This window comes from Elephas maximus, chromosome 19 (genome assembly GCF_024166365.1).
Source record: "Elephas maximus indicus isolate mEleMax1 chromosome 19, mEleMax1 primary haplotype, whole genome shotgun sequence".
Taxonomy (NCBI): Eukaryota; Metazoa; Chordata; class Mammalia; order Proboscidea; family Elephantidae; genus Elephas; species Elephas maximus.
In genome coordinates, this window is record NC_064837.1 from 79,514,783 (window position 1) to 79,526,299 (window position 11,517).

General features: G+C 46.3%; 1 long non-coding RNA gene across 1 annotated transcript; it reads left to right on the forward strand.

The window, feature by feature from the left end:
- Positions 1-6,312: 6,312 nt before the first annotated feature.
- On the forward strand, positions 6,313-11,032 carry LOC126062692 (uncharacterized). The gene is made up of 3 exons (XR_007514118.1): positions 6,313-6,476; positions 7,821-7,933; positions 8,306-11,032. It is a non-coding gene; the product is annotated as an uncharacterized LOC126062692 (long non-coding RNA).
- Positions 11,033-11,517: the final 485 nt, after the last annotated feature.

Below are 11,517 nucleotides of genomic sequence, written 5' to 3' on the forward strand. Positions count from 1 at the left end.
CAAACTGATAGCCCACAGGCAAGTTTTGTTTGCCCTTCTCAGTATGTAACAGAAAAGTGAGCCAACATTTAAAACTTGAGAGACTGCACATAAAATTCTGGATTTCCAGCTTCTCTCGGAAACACTGGAAAGCTTGACAACAGTGAGCCAGAATTCTTGCAGGGTGCAAGTCACAGGAACTGGGTGGAGCTGCCCAACTGGGAAGGGTGTGGACTCACCAGCTTGCCATGGTCCTCACCCATCTCTTTTGTCCGCTCATTCCGGCACTGAGGTAGAGTGAGAGTGGCCATATATTATGATGCTTGCACCATTGTCCTTCTTAGAGTGGAAAAGCATTCCTCAGTATCCTGGTCTCCATTAAGAATGACCAGAGGACTGTGTCTCTTTCAAAACTAAAAAAAAAAAAAAAGAAAGAAAGAAATTGGGGAAGGGATGCCCTAAATTAAGCTCCACTGCCCTGCAGCCATAATGCCCCTGTGACATGCTGTGTTCTTTTCATTCGTTCGTGTCCAGCACCACCTGACTCTGTGGAATCATGACACGTCTCATAACAAGCTTTTCCTGTACTCATTGTCAATTCCCCAACCTTTCTGACTTGGCAACATTTGAAGATTACTTGTTTGGTTCCATAACACTCTCTCCTAAAAGTGAAGCATGGCACTCTTTAAAGTAAAGTGAATTTAGAGCCTTTTTTGTTGGGAACATTCATAATCTTGCTTAAACTATTCGCCAAAGATTAAATGCAGCCTGACTTCTGCAACGACTTTGTTGTCCACACTTTCTCTGGAGGGCAACATGGTGGACAGGTTAGCTCTGGAATCTGGACCTCCTTGGCTTCAGATTCCTGCTTTTTCCCTTGGTCCTGGGACTGGCGGCTTTGCTTCTGTGAGCCTCAATATGGGGAAGATACTAACAAGATCTGTCTCATGGGTAGGCCAGAAGAACAGGATGGTGGCCAGCTACCATTACTGAATGTGTTGACCAAAGGTTCTATAGAAAAATTCTGATCAAAAGGGGGAAAGTTTGGAACTGATTTTCAAATTCTCACAGAATCCTGACTTTCTGGAGTTATATATCCTAGAAGAACTACTGAAACTATTGCCCTGAGATAATCTTTAAACTTTAAACCAAAAATATCCTCTGAAGTCTTCTTTAAACAAAACAGTTTAGCTTAACTAGTAAAGAATGTCTGCCTTGAGCATTGTGTTTTTTGAAGAACTGTTTGTCTGGTATCAAATTGACAACAGTGACTCAGAAGGGTTAGATAGGAAGCTTAAGGAGCCATGAATTTATGTTAATGGGGGAGGAAAAATTCAGAAAAGGAGAGTGAGAATGGTTGCACAACTTGAAGAATGTAATTGATGTCATTGAACTGTATGTGTAGAAATTGTTGAACTGGTGTATGTTCTGCTGGGTAAGTTTTCAACAACAACAACAACAAAAAAAACCTGTCTCATGGGTTTCTGGAAAGATTCAATGAGCAAATGCTTGAAGATGCTCTGTAGCCAGTAAGCACTGCATAACTGACCGCCCATATTATTTCTTGATGTTTAAGCAAGACCCCCTGCCCTGAGTGGAGCCATGAGCTCAAGAATCAGTGTTTGTGTTTCACAGCAGAGAACCTGGGAACAAGGCTCAGCAGACGCTGCGATCTGAATAAGAAGAAATGATAAGAGGAAATAAGATCAAGTACCACAGTGTTTAAGCTGCTCTTTAGAAATATTAAAAGAAAAATAAACACAAAATCCAGATGTGCCACCCTCTCCCAATTCCACAGGTGCTGGTCTCTCTGAATTTGTGGACCCCTCCTCAGGTGTGGAAGGGAGGGGGCAAGGAGAAGAGGCCTGTGGAGGGAGTGTCTGGATATTGGTGTGGGGGCGGGGGTGTTTGGGCGGGTCAGGGCAGATGGGGTGTGCTCTTTTCCCTGCCACATTCTGGTTCTGCAGAAATAACTCCGAGGACAGCAGTAAAGGTAAAATGAGGTCACAGAAGACGCAGTTGGAAGAGTGTGTGGAAGGAGGAGGGGTAGCACCTGCAGGTCTGGCAGATGCTGGGACAGGAGGAAGCAGGAATCTGTATGGGACACCCTGGGACTCAGGGCAGGGGGTCCTTACCCACAACAGTGGGAGAAGGGAAGGAGTGGGGGCAATGTGGGCTGAGAATGAGCTCTCCCTGGGAGCTCAGGTTCGGATTCTGCCACTGACAAGCTTATTGGCCTTGGGTGACTCTGTGCATTTTCCTTACCTGTGAGTGCTCAGCTGCTAACTGAAAAGTTGGTGGTTCTGTTTTGAACCCGCCAGCTGCTTTGAGAAATAAAATACCTGGCTATCGGCTCCTGTAAAGATTACAGGCTAGGAAACCCTACCGGGAAATTCTACTCTGTCCTATAGAGTCACTATGAGTAGAAAATCAACTTGATGTCACCTAACAAAAACAACAAAAGGAATTACAAAATACCCTCCCTCTCTGCCTTCTCACAGGTGATGGGGAGACCTAAAGGGATGCACACAACATTGTGTCTGTCTCCCCTACTAACGTTCCTTGAGAGCAAGAGCTGTCTTACACATTTGCGTCCTAAGTGCCAGGCACACAGTAGGTGCTCAAAGTTTGCGTACCGAACTGAGCTTGACAAGGGGTGGTGGAAAGGGAAGCTGCCTTATGTTGTCGTGTAAGGGTTTAACATCTTCTAGATTACAAATGATATGTCTGTGGGTGGCTTCAAATCGTAATTTGTTATAATCCACACAGTTGAATGCCTTTTTGCATAGTCAAGAAAACACAGGTAAACATCTTTCTGGTGTTCTCTACTTTCACCCAAGATCCATCTGACATCAGCAATGATATCCCTTATTCCACGTCCTCTTCTGAATCCGGCTTGAATTTCTGGCAATTCCCAGTTGATGTACTGCTGCAACCAACCTTTAGGATGCATTGTAGCACTTGACAGCAGCACCACAGGTCCTTAGATATCCAGGCTTAGCTGGGATCTGCCCTGGCAATGGCTCCAATGCTTGTAGTCCCAGATGATTACACATGGGCCATGAAGGACTTTATTCCAGATCAACTCAGGGGTCTGGTTGAGGTTAGGCAGGCCAGGGTATGGTCGGTGGGTGGGGCTAAGGCTTGTTTACCATCGCCATGGACACAGCCTCTGGCAACAGTGGGCAGAACTTCTGATGGGGCAGAGTCAGAGTTATTAAACCAGTAAGAGAGCCCATGGCCAGCCTGGGCAATTCCCCAGGGTCCTTCTCGTTGGCCTGTGAGACTTAGCAGCCACTTTAGGCTCTGCCCACAGGAATTCAGCACACCCAGGGAAATAGCTTCACAGAGGAGAACCCCCCAATTGATGTCCAGAGGTTCACTGCATGGGGTTAGCAGACCAGTTTTCTCTTTTCCACTTACTCGAGGACATCATTAGGCAAGTGGTCCCTACTCAGCCTCTATTCTCTCTTTCTCTGTCGGTGTGTGACAACTCTAAATTGTACTCCTGAAAAATATCACAAGGAGAGCACGAGAGAGCCTCGTGCTAGAAGGGGGAACACCTCTGGTGGTATAGGTTGCCCACAGGCAGAGAATAATAGGTTGCTCATCTGGATGGTCTTCAGAACCTGGAGTCTGATGGGGGAGCTGGATGTGGACCCCTAGGATTCTTCGTAAATAGTTCAGTGGCTCTTCATCAGATGGGAAAGGCAAGGAAGAAGGCCTGGACACCAGGGGTGGAATATGGCCAGGAGGAGATTGAGCGCGGCCGGGAGCCCTTCCAGCACTGTCCTTCTGCTGAAGTTTTGTTCCCAGAAACCTCTCCAAGCAGTCTAGAAAGAAAAAATTCACACGTACCCTCAAGAGGCCTCCCCAGGATCTGGAGATAAGATTCTGGTCTCTACCATTTCATCTTATCAGGCACCTGATACTTATCCACAAACCCTGCCTTTCTAGATGAATGCCACATCCACCTGAGGCCTACAGCAGACCCTCAGCCAAGGGCAGGACCGGCCAAGCCAAGTGAAACACCCATTCATCTTTTTTTGCCATCTGCTTCTCCAGAACCTCCTGTGGCACACTGTTTATGTTGGACCTCCTGGAAGCAGGAAATCCTGTGCCCCTGGAGGCCTGAGGAGTGCTGATGTGGGGATATGAATGACCATTTCACATGAGCAGGAGGGAGCTCTGGGCCCTAGTCTGGCTGGCTATGGGATTGTAGGACTTTTGGCACCATACCTGGTCTTTGGCCTGTTCTCCCATGAATGTGTGGACTCCAGCTACATTTCTCCTCCCATCACTCTGATTTGCCTTCACACCTCACCTAAGTCTGGAGGTGACCACTGTAGCACTGATAGCAGTGCCACACGTCTCCAGATATCGAGGCTCAGGCTGAACTTTCTGTCTTCTGCCCCAGGCAGTGGCCTCAATGCTTAAAGTCCTGGATGATTACACGTGGGCTGTGGCAGACTTTATTCCTGATCGCCTCAGAGGTCTGAGTGAGGGTAGGCAGGTCAGGATACTTTCAGGTGGATGGAGCTAAGGCTTGTTTACTATTACCATGGAGACAGCCTCTGGAAGCAGTGGGCGGAGCTTCTGATGGAGCCAGGTCACAAGTATTGAGCCAATAGGAGAGATCTGGCCAGCCTGGCTGATTCCCCAGGGCCCTTCTTGTTGGCCTGTGAGATTTAGCAGCCACTTCTGGTAGTGGCCACAGGAATTTAGCACAGCCAGGGAAAAGCTTTGCAGAGGAAAACAACTGAAGTGCACAGGTTCAAGGCACTTGGTGAGCAGGCCAGGTTCTTCTTTTCCACTTACTTGAGGACATCAGTAGGCAAGGCATCCCCACTCAGCATCTCTCTCTCTCTCTCTCTGTTGCTTCTGCAACATCTCTTAATTGAACTCCTGAGAAATATCACAACAAGGAGAGCAGGAGAGGGAGCCTAGAGCTGGAAGGGGGAACACCTCTGGTGGTACTGATTGCCCATGGGCAGAGAATAGTAGGTAGCCCATCTGAATGGTCCTCAGGGTCAAGAGCCTGATGGGGGATCTACACCAGGGGCAGACCTTGGCCAGGTGGAGCCTGTGTGCAGATGGGAGCCCATCCAGCCACTGCTCCTCCCATGGATACTCTGTATCCGGAAATCCCTTCAAGTGGATGAGGCAGAAAAAATTCACACATACCCACAAGAAGCCTCTCCTGGATCTGGAGATGACTATCTGGTCTCCACCATTTCATCTTCCCAGCATACACCTGGCATCCACCCATAAACTCTACCTTTCTAGATGAATGCCACATCCACCTAGGACCCACAGAGTGCCATTCAGCCAAGGGCAGGACAGGTAAAGTCAAGCAAACACCCATGTGCATTTTTTTTGCTGTCTGCTTTTCCACGACCTCCTGTGGCACGCTGCATATATGTGAGTTCCTGGGAGCCAGGGAAGGAAATCCTGTGTCCCAGAGGTCTGAGGAGTACTGATGTGGGGATATGGATGACCAGTGTCCCATGTGCAGGAGGGAACCTTGGTCCCCAGTCTGGCTGGCTATGGGACTCTAGGACACCTGGCACTATCCCTGGTCTTTGGCCTGTGCTCCTGTGAATGTGTGCACTCCAGCTACATCTCTCCTCCCATTGTGACTTTAATACCTTGCAACATGTTTTCTCCTTTTCAAAATGGGTGATAGAGGGCTTGACATAACTAGTGCTGTAATGATACTCTAAGTAACCTATACGTTTTTTTCTTGGCATTTTGTGCACTCTCACTTTCAATGTTCTCTTTTATTATACCAGCTGCACTTGTCTCTTTCCAAAGGGGTGCGGGGCCTTCTCAGGTGTTGCCACCTTGGCCTCCCTCCTGTTCTTTGTTCTCTTGGGAGATGGCCTTCAGTCTGCAAGGCAGCAGCTAGGAAGGCTGCCTGGCACTTTTGGTCTGTAATTTTCTTCTTGCTCTTTATCTCAGTTAGAGTAAACTTGGCAGTCCAGTTCCACTAGCCAAGTCCAGATGTCTGGCATGCATATCTTTAGTGTAATAAAGAGTTTCTTGTAATTGTCTTGTGATATATACTCATCCAACCATCTGCGGGCTACATGTCTGAAGACAGTATGTAACCCTTGCAAAAATGATATATAAGCTCTGATGTGGAAATTATTTTTCCGTACTCCATAAGACAGCCTGCACTGCTGCAGGTCTTCCTGTTGGTGTCAATTCCTAATAAATTTCTGTCTTTCTGACTTGGGGTATGTTTCATTGGCTCCAGGGCACAGACCCTAATCAGGTAAGAAATTTTGGTGCCCAATGTGGGGCTCGAATTACTCTGTCCCTGGTTCTGTCTCCCTAAAGACTGAGCCTCTGGGAAGGACCTGGGAAGAGAGAAGGTGCACCTCTCCTCTACTTGTGGAGGTCTCTTAACCTGTGGTGGCCTGGAGCTTCAGGGATGGGCGAGGACTGCACGGCAGCAAGCTGTGTACAGAGGGAGAAAGTTTCTCTCTGCCACGGTAGGTAACTGAGCATCACGTGGTAAATCCTCTATAAAAGCCACAAGTGGCACCGGTTCTCATAGACTCTCCAAGAATGGGTGACAAGGCCCTGTGAGGTTGGACAAGAGACCAGTGAGGTTTCCCGTTGCAAGTGGGTACCCGGGGAAGTAAGATTCTGGCTGAGAGTCCACTAGGCCTTATTCTTTCTAACTAGACTTATTTCGGAGGGTATCCTGTAACTAAGAAACATCTTAAAATTTTGTGTCATCAAGTATGGCCTCAATACCAGCTCCCTGATGGGGTCAGATGGCCTATGAATGGTTCCAGGGATTTTGGCACTATTCTGCAGTTTGATCTGTTTTGTACTCAAACTAACAAGTGGGATAAAAAGCTGTATATAGAATGTTTTATGACATTATGACATGAGAAAAAGGATAAAGCTTCTGTTTTAGCCCCTGTTATGCAGACCAAAGGTGAAGATAAAGAAAGGGATGAAGATGTGGTAGATGTTCTTCTCATTCCCCCACCTCAAAAAACCCTTTCAATACCTATTCGTGACCCCTCCCCGGTGGTATCAGAGGATGAGGATAGGAAGGCATTACAGGGACGTGGAGTAGGTGGCATAGATATGGTATCCCCACCAGATACTAGGAGTGGGGTACAGTTCAGCCCAGTTCCCTCAGGAGGGCTTTACCCACTCTGGGAGGCACCGGTCCCTGCTGCAGAAGGGTCACCTCAGATGCTGTGGGTCCATAATCTGTTCCTGGCTTCCGATTTGTACAATTGGAAGTGAAACCTTCCAGAGCATCTATCGGTCAGACCCACATGCCATGACTGAACATTTTTCCCACATTTTTGCTACCCACCATCCTACATTAGCTGACTGTCGGACTCTATTAGCTGCACTCCTCACAGCAGAAGTAAGATGGATGGTCTTAGCAAAAACAAAAGAAAAGGAAGAAGAAAAATACAATGAGGAAGGGGCTATAGATGGAATATTAGCAGATGAAGTGGTACCAGTAAAGGAGCGAATGTGGGGCCCGAATACAGCAGAAGGCAGATGGCGTCTCATAGCTTACTGAGGGTTCCTCCTGTATGGGCTAAAGCATGGGGCACCTAGGCAGACAAACTTCGTAAGATCAAGGAGATGGTTCAGGGGTTGAAAGAAAACCCATCAGCCTTCCTGGAATGCCTCATAACAGAATTCCATAAGTAAAAAACATCCATCTTGAAATGCCCCCAGAATGGTCCCCTGATCAGTATGCTCCTGACATTTGAAGAAAATTGCAGAAGGTAGAAGGAGGACTAGGGACTCTGTCTAACTCTATTAGTTGAAATTACACTTAAGGTCTTTACCAACAGAGATCAGGTAAAGCAGGCTGAGAAAAAGAAAGAAAAAGACCAGGACATGAAGAAACAGGCCAATCTATTACCTGCTGCTCTAGGATTGACTGGAAGAAGCTGACAAGACCGAGGTGAGTTTTGTAAGGAGGGACACTGGAAAAATGAGTGCCCCAAAAGAAAGAATGGAACAGGGCCAGGCAAGATTGAAAGTGGGGAGAAGATTTTTCAAGGAGTTATCAAAGAATAAGAGGGGGACTTTGAATGATGGGGACCAGGGGAGACAACTTTTAACCTCCCTCCTACCGATCCCCTGGTAAAAGTTATGGCAGGAGGAGAGCAGTAGACGTCTTGATTGTTACCAGAGCAGCCTTCTCAGTACTCACCCAGAAGCCTAAATGGCCTGCCTCGACCAGCACTCGTTGTTGGTGTGTCTGAAAAAGAGGTGACCTGACACTTCTTGCAGCTGATGGACTGTGAAAAAAAATTTTTTTTTTTTTTTATAGGAAAAACTAAGCTATCCCAGGGGGCCTATTGAGCACGGGGAGAAAGACTATTAAATACAGAGCAGAATTGTTGCAACTTTTAGATGCTGTCCTAAAAGCCCAGCAGGCGGCAGTGGTGCACTGCTGAGCTCACCAGGAGGGACCCACCGCTGTAATTCAAGGAAATCACGCAGCCTGCCATGAGGCCAAACAGGTGACCACAAATGCTTGATAAGTCTGTGCCCTCCTTCCCCGCCCATGGAAGACGATCCCCCACAATACATCAGAAAGACTTACAGAGACCCCAAGATTGGGGTGCCATCCAGGAAAGTCAAGGCTGGAAACGTACCACTGCCGGCTTCACATTTTGGGAAAGGAACCATGTTTGATTGGGTAACAAAACAAGTCGTGGGAGAAAAGCCCATTATAGCCATTCACCATGGGTTGGCATTTGCTTACTTTGCGCTGGCAATAATCCAAAGACTCATGGGCCCAAGATTTCTGGCCCTCAAGGAATGGCACCCTTTCCAGGTGAGATATGGCAAATTGACTTTTATGAAGTGTTCAAAACTAAATATCAGATGAAATATTTACTGGTGTGTATAGATTCTTTTTCAGGATGGGTAGAGACTTTTCTCTGCTGGACTGAGATGGCTAGAGAGGTAACCAAGGCCCTTCTGAAAGAAATCATCCCTCGTATCAGGCTTCCAAGAAGTCTCAGTACTGACACTGGCACCCATTTTGTATCTGCAGTGGTACAACAGGTTTCGGCTGCTGTAGGAATAAAGTGGAAACTCCACGTAGCATGGAGACCCCAATCTAGTGGGAAGGTAGAACGAATGAATCAGTTCATGAAATGTCTTCTTAGTAAACTGTGTCAAGAGACCAGGCTGCCCTGGACAGATGTTCTGCCACTGACCCTCCTCCTAGTCTGTATTGCACCCTGGGGAAAACTTAAAGTCAGTCCTTTGGAAATACTTCACGGTAGAGCATATTGTCTCAGCCAACTCTCCCCACAATCCTTCACGCAGCCCCCCAGTGTACTGATGTCTAAATATTTGCTTTCTCTAAGCAAAATCCTTTCCCAGTTTAATCGGGCAGTGGACCTGGCAGAAGTTCCCTCTTGAGATAGCTGCACTGTCTTTCCAGCCTGGTGATCAGGTGCTTCTCTGAGCATAGAAGGACCTCCCTTTACAGCCTAAATAGACTGGACCCCTCACCACACTACTCAGCACTCACACAACTGTGAAGCTTCCAAGAATTAAACCCTGTATCCACCATTCCTGTGTCAAGCCCTGCCTGGCCTATAGTGACAAGGAATGGAAAGCCTAACTCATCAACTGCCTGAATTTAAGACTTCTGGGTTTTTTTTAAGGTCAAAAAGTAAAAATGTTTTTGATACTAGCTTGGATGGGGTTAAGTACCAGAGAGACTTCCACCCAGAGAATCCCTATCCCTGAAATAGACACCCCTCCTGATCCCTTGTTAAGGGATGAAATTTTGGGATCTATATTTTAAAGTGTTAAACATTCCTGATTTCTGTCTGGACCGGGGTTGCATGCCAACCTGGCCCTCAAGTCCTGTCTCGTCAGGGTTCGTACTACTCTAGAGGCTTTGAGAAATTTCACCATTCTTAAACATATAAAGAGTTACAATATTCTGATATTTATAGTTGGGGGCCTGTTACAAGGTTCAAAGACAGAGAGATGTATACTGTTCAGGTTTTTTGGGTAACTAATGCCTCTAACTGTGTGAAGTTCTTGAAAAGTCGAACAAACTGTGTTGTTTTAGGAAGAAACGACCATATGAATTGTGGTTTCATTGACAGAGTGACAAGCAACTCCTTGTGTTAAGCTTCCTTCAGGTTGGTTGCTACTCTGTGGAACTATGGCTTGTTCTTATGTCCCTGCCAGTGTTACCAATGGACCCTGTTCAATGGGGCATTTGGCTATGAACTTGCCTCAGAAGAGATTCCTTCGAAATAGGGTCATTAGAGAACTTGTCCTAGATGCAGCCTGTAGCAATAATCTACACTTATTAAGTAAAGCTCTTGCCACAGTCTTGGTTGTTATCCCAGGTTTAACGATTGGGGCTTATCAAGAAACAGAACACCTAGCTTGCCTCACTATAATATCGCTGAATGCCACATCTATGACACAACCACGGTGTCAAGGGTTCAAAGGAACGTGTTGTTTTAACCTTACTGATAACTCTGAACTCATTGAACTAAAGGTGATTTATGTAAAAGATGAGCTACAAGAAGTAAAGATTCATGAAGGATTTGGTTTTTCTTGGCTGACCTCTTGGCTGCCCAATCTTACCTGGCTAAAGACCTTATTCATTAGTGGAATCAGATTGGTTGTTATAGGCCTATGAATCTGTTGCTGTCTCCAAATCATGCCTGTATGTGGGATGGCATTCTCCATCCTGAATCAGACCATCCAATGCAGGACTCAAACCCACTGCAGGCCAAAGGCCCAATCCTTTCGCTTGAAGTTTTCTGATCTAAGGGACTAGGTTGAAACTTGGGATAGATGTGTATGGCTACCCAAGCTTCAAAAGGGGGGAGTATGTAACCCTAATACCTTGCAACGTGTTTTCTCCTTTTCAAAATGGGTGATTGAGAGCTTAACATAACTTCTGCCATAATGATATTCTAAGTAACCTGTAAGTTTTTTTTCTTGGCATTTTGTACACTGTCACTTTCAATGTCCTGTTTTTATTACACCAGCTGCACTGGTGTCTTTCCAAAGGGGTGCGGGCCTTCTCCCCTCTTGCTGCCTTGGCCTCACTCCTTTTCTGCGTTCTCTTGGGAGATGTCTTTCAGCCTGCAAGACAGCAGCTAGGGAGGCTGCCTGGTGCTTCTGGTCTGCAACTTTTTTCTTGCTCCTTATCTTGGTCAGAGTAAGCTTGGCAGGCCAGTTCCACTAGCCGAGAGATTTTTATATAAGTTTTTTTCTTTTTTTTTGCCTGTTGTAAACATACAGTTTAGAGTCCAGATGTTTAGTATGTATATCTTTAGTTTAATAAAGAGTTTTCTGTAGTTGTCTTGTGATGTATAGTCATCCAACCATCTGTGGACTACATACTTAAAGACATTATGTAATCCTTGCAAAAATGATATATAAGTTCTGATGTAAAAATTGCTTTTTGGGACTCCATAAAGACAGCTTGTGTTGCTGCTGGACTACCCGTTGGTGTCACCTCCTAATAAACTTTCTTACTTGGAGTAC